The sequence below is a fragment of the Monodelphis domestica genome, chromosome 4 (assembly GCF_027887165.1).
Source record: "Monodelphis domestica isolate mMonDom1 chromosome 4, mMonDom1.pri, whole genome shotgun sequence".
NCBI classification, from domain to species: Eukaryota; Metazoa; Chordata; class Mammalia; order Didelphimorphia; family Didelphidae; genus Monodelphis; species Monodelphis domestica.
The window spans coordinates 184,506,836-184,512,835 of NC_077230.1; positions in this window are offsets into that span (position 1 = coordinate 184,506,836).

Here is a 6,000-nt window from a genome sequence, read left to right on the forward strand (position 1 = left end):
TACTGAAATCCAGACATACTCAAGCTATAACATTTTCCTGATTTACTCCCTCCCCCAAATTTCTCCACTACCTGCTACTAGATAAAAACATCCCATTAAAATGCTAATGAGGGGCAGCAAGGTGGCTGAGTAGATAGAGTGCTACACCTGTATGTGGTAGGACCCATGCTCCATTCTGGCCTCAGACATTTCCTAGCTGTGTGACCCTGGGCAAGTCACTTACTCCCAATTGCCTATCCCTCACCCTGACCACAATTCTAAGACAGAAAGTGAGTGTTTAAAAAAATCCAACTGCCTCTCAAGCTTAGATACTCAGTATTACAACTGTCTTGTTTAGTCATTTGTTTTTTTTTTCAGTCATGTCTGATTCTTCCTGACCCTTTGGGGGTTTTCTTGGCAAACATACCAGAGTGGTTAGCCATTTCTTTTTCTAGCTCATTTTACAAATTTGCAAATTATACAAAAAGGAAACTGAGGCAAACAGGGTTAAGTGACTTGCCCAGGGTCATAGATCTACTAAGTGTCTGAGGAATTTGAACCTAGTCTTCTTGATTCTAGGCTGGTCACTCACTCTGCCCATTGTACCACTATTTGTCTGACTGCAGCTAATTTATACTAAAGTATGAATAAGAGATATCAGATAGGACTACTAGCTTACATTTATTTAGCTACAAAGCACTTTAAACTAGTCCCTGATCCTGAAAGTAACCCAGTGAGGTAGATAGGTATTACTATTGCCATTTTATAGATGATGGAAATGAGTTTCAGGAGGATTAAAGACATAGCCAGCAGAATGGCAGCATCTGTACTCAAGCCTGAGCCTTATAATGGCAAAATTTGAGTCCTTTCTGCTATTGCTCCTACTTTTCTCAATTAAATCAATGGGAGTTTTGTTAAGAGAAATCATGTCGGGCATGGAAAACTGAGAGCAAATCTGACCAGTGTAAGGTAGTGGAAGTCTCTGAGCAGCTGCAGGACAACGCAGAAAATCCTGTGGAGGAGAGAATGTTTCAGGAAGGGAGAGAGAGCACAAGAAAGAAGGAAAAGAAGGTGGGGAGGAGTAATCATAAACTCATATTTGAAACCTGGGAGTCTTTCATGAGGGAAAGGTACTATCTTTTCCTTTTTTTCCCTTTCTTCAGGACCATAATCCTAAGAAGCCTGATGAAAACCATATCATCTACTGTTGCTCCACAGCTAGAGCTGTGGTTCTAGATTTCAGTTTTTTAAACTGATGACATTTGATTGTTATGCCAAAACCACTTTTCAATAAACAATGTTTTTTCTCATAGAACTAGAGTCAAGTTCTGAGTCAAAAGCTATATCTTTTCTTAAATTCTTACCTTCTATCTTAGGTTCTAAGTCAGAAGAGAGGTAAGGGCTAGGCAATGGGGTTAAGTGACCTGCCTAGGGTCACACAGCTAGGAAGTGTCTGAGACCAGATTTGAACCCAAGATCTCCTGTTCTCTGGGCCTGGCTCTCAATCCACTAAGTCACTTAACTGTTCCCTGAAAAACTTTTTCTTAACAAAAAAGGAAGTCTTTGTTTGAACTAAGTCATCTGGATATATCTAAAATCATCAGCAAGTATTATATGCAATGGGGACAAGTTAGAAACCTTCCCAATAAGATCAGGAGTGAAGCAAGGATGCCCCCATCACCTCTATTATTTAACATTGTATTAGAAACACTAGCAGTAGCAATTAGAGAAGAAAAAGAAATTGAAGGTATTAAAATTGGCAATGAGGAGACCAAGCTATCACTCTTTGCGGATGACATGATGATCTACTTAGAGAATCAACTAAAAAGCTACTAGAAATAATCAACAACTTTAGCAAAGTTGCAGGAAACAAAATAAACTCAAATAAGTCATCAGCATTTCTATATATCTCCAACACATCTCAGCAGCAAGAGTTAGAAAGAGAAATTCCATTTAAGTCATCTGGGAGCCAACACTGGCTTTTGTATATGACCTGAATTATATCGCTTTAGGATTATCTTATTTCTACTTTTATAGTAATTGTATAAATTCTTTTGATTCTCCTTTCCTTTGGATCAATTCATGGAACTCTTCTCAGATTTTTCTGAAATTCTTCACATTCATTTTTCCATATGGGTATAATGGGGGGGGGGGAAGGTGTTAATTATTTAAAAGGTTAGGACTGGGTTTTATTTAAAATAGAGTCACCAGGAATTTATATTAATTCCAAAGAGCTTTATTTACAATTTATTTACAAAATATAGAAGAATGAAGTTAGAAAATCAGAGAGAGGAAAGGGTAAGATGTCTACCCTAAGCACTAAGTAATGTACTCCTGGCCCCCGGCTTAACCAGGGCAAGGAAAGTTTCAGCCAGCCTCCGCAAAGCTGAGGACCCGGGGAAAACTCTCTCAAGAGGTGGGTCTCTCCTGAGGCTAGTTTCTTCAGAAAATCCAGGAAAGGAGTCAACCTTTTCACTCACCATATGTCAGTGCAAGGGAAGAGATTTAAGAATAGCCTCACCAGGTACAGGGTCTCAGATCCAGTCAGCAGATTCTTCTCCAGTCTCAACTCTAAGAATGAAGAACTGTCTCTCATGAGAAGTTCAACTCCAAGTAAAACTCCAAGTAAAAACTGCACTCAGTCAGGAAGTTGTAACTCCCTTTTAAAGATACTTTCTTTTGTGTCACTTCCTGTGCCTTCCCCTAATTTTATGTCTACCAATCACAGCTGAAGCTTTGCTTTAGGACTGCTCAGGGGCAGTCAATTTAATTCTGATTGGTCACCCATTATTGCACATGTGGGTCACACCCCCACTCAAGTGTGAATGGGTTGTTTACACTTTTGGTGATTAAATCTAAAAATGGGCAGGGGAGTTAATTTCATTTTCACAATCTGGGAGAGTTAAATTTAATCTTCACATGGACCAATGATATTCCATTACATGCATAGAGCACTGGGTGTTCTATTTTCCAACTGAATGTCATGAGGCTTGGTAAAGATATCAGTCATGGAAAATCCTGACATACTTTGCCATAGTAAATTATGGCAATAGTATACTATTTCATGCCATTGCCCCAAATTCTCCTCTCCAACTCTGAGTTTTATTTATTGTATCCATGTAGGGTGCCCAAGATTTTTATGTACTGATGGACTAGCTTAATGAGCTACAATCTATCATCGAATTCTCTGGGCGATATCTAAGACATCAACATTCATTTATTTTTTCCTGTGTAGATTTCTGGGTCCATCTCTTTTGAGAGGCCATGGATCTCAGTGAGGAATTTGCACAGATCAAGGTAATATAGTTGTTAGATGCTATCAATACTTCATCCACAAACATCTGAAGAATTTTACATTGTGGGCATCTTAATATGTGCCTTGAGCTCTAACCCCCTTCTCCCTCCCCATTAGGAAAAGCTTTCATAACCTCCAAAGGCCATGGCCACCACCCCTATCTCCTGCGGAATTACTCTACTTATTTTTAGACTCTGCTCTGGGCCTGAGCTGACCTCATTGGTAGGCGAGTTCATAAAAAAAACTCACCTTGACCTATTCTGCTTAATCTAATCTCTCCTAGATCGCACTTCCTATCCAGTTGTCACTAGCCCAAGATCAATAGAATGAACATCTTTCAAACTGCCCCTGCCACCAGGTATTTACATACTGCCTTTTCCTCCCTGTCATCTCTTCTACATGTAACCTTTACCCTGGAAATAGTAATTAGATCAACACTACAGTTGTATGCCTAAAATGGCATCACTATCCCCGGTCCTCTGCCTAGTTCTCTAACCTTTTTTGTATCACTGACCCCTTAAGCAGGCTGGTGAAGCTTCTGGCCCCTCTTCAGAATTATACTTTTTAATGCATAAATTAGAAGATGTAGGATTAGTAAGGAAGCCAATTATATAGAAATAGAGTTATCAGAATCTTTTAAAAAACAATTTTATGGAGTACATGTTAAGAATCTCTGCCCTAGACTAAAACTGCCTTTGCTAGCCTCTGCTGCCATACATGCATACACACACACACAGATACATATACATACATATTGTGGGTTTTAAAGTGTTGTGGCTAGGGGAACTGCATCCCCCAGCGTGCCCCAGGGTCCTCTCCCCCTTACTTCTTGGCAAGGGATAGGTCTTGAATGGACCAGACCCATGCTGGGGGAGGGACCACGCCCCCTACTCCTGGGGTGGGATTGTTCTTGAATTGGACCAATCCCATGCTAGGGAGGGGGACACTCCCCTACTTCTGGGCCCAGGATTGGTCTATATAGGGTCCAATCAGAGTTACTTAATTTCAGCCAGAGAAAACTCCGGTTTTTCTTCTTTCATGAAAGTTAACCAGACAAAAGAAAGCGTTTTTATCTTATTCATTTCATATACACAGGGGTATATATGTCAGTTTATATATATGTCTGCCTAAATAAATATATCTTTATGTACATATGTACATACACAGACATATCTCTTTCTATAGCTACATTTTGCCTCTTCCTGTCAGAATGCAAGCTACATAAAAATCGGGACGCTAATACGTTGCTGGTGTAGTTGTGAATTGATCCAACCATTCTGTAGGGCAATTTGGAACTATGCCCAAAGGACAATAAAAGAATGCATACTCTTTGATCCAATAATACCACTACTAGGTCTGTATCCCAAAAAGATAGAAAAAATGGGAAAGGACCTGTTTGTACAAAAATATTTCTAGCAGCTCTTTTTGTGGTGGCAAAGAATTGGAAACTAAAGGGATGGCCCTCACTTAGGGAAAGGCTAAAGAAGTTGTGGTATATTTTGGTGATGGAATACTATTGTGCTATAAGGAATGGTGAACTGGAGGATTTCAGAAAGAACTGGAAAGACCTACATAAACGGATACAGAGTGAAATAAGCAGAACCAGGAAAACTGTACATAATAACAGCAATATTATGGAGCAATCAAATGTAATAGACTTAGCTACTAACCGTTATCCAGAATAATTCTGAGATACTTATGACAAAGAATGCTATTTAAAGCCAGAGAAAGAACTGTTGGAGTCAGAATATAGATGAAAGCATATGATTTATCACTTGTTTATTTGGGTATATGTTTTGGGGTTTTGGTTTTATAAGATTATTCACTTACAAAAATGAATAATATGGAAATAGATTTTGCATGATAATACATGTATAATCCAGGTTGAATTGCTTGTCAGCTCCAGGAGAGCGGGGAGGGAAGAAGAGAGGGAGGCAGTTTGAATCATGTAACTTCAGAAAACTTATATGGAAATTTGCTATTAAAACTTAAAAAAAAGATTGTAAGCTGCATAAAAGCAGAGCCTCTCTCACTTTTGTGTCTGTATTTCCAGTACCTGACACATTAATAAATACATATTATTTGATTTATGGAGAAAGTCATTTTTTTCCTCACTTTGTAGAGGAGTCTCTGATACACATCTTGGATAAGATTTTATTATCTTATTTAATTGCTATTTATTTATTATTACAGTTGATTTAAAGAAAAAAGAATTTTGGGGAAGCTCCAATCTATGTAGAGAAATCTATTATCCAGAGGAAAAATCTTCTCAATTATAACTGAAGTTTTGCATTTTTTCTATAAAATATCAAAATAGCATAATAGATAGAAAGGTCTGGGTTCAACTCCTTTCTCCATCATTTACTTGCTTAATGGCCCTGATAAATCAATTCACTTCTGTGAGAGGGTGAATGAGTGTGGAGGGGGGTTGTTGAACCATATTGGTAGAAGGAATCGGGAGGGTTGCCAGTTTTAGTCAGCATTCCCCTCATTGTTGTTCAGCCAGCCCTAAAGGCTGCTATCCAAAGTGGATAGTCCTTCAGTGAATCGCCAGCACTATCTGAGTGAGGTAAGATAGATTCTCACTCAGCAGCCAGGACAGGGGTGGTTTCTCAGGCTGAAGTGATATTTCTGACCACAAACGCTCAAGCAACCAACCTCTATTTCCTCCATCCCTCACTTCTCCTCCAACCCCCTTTATCCTCCCAGCTATATGTTACTTGTGA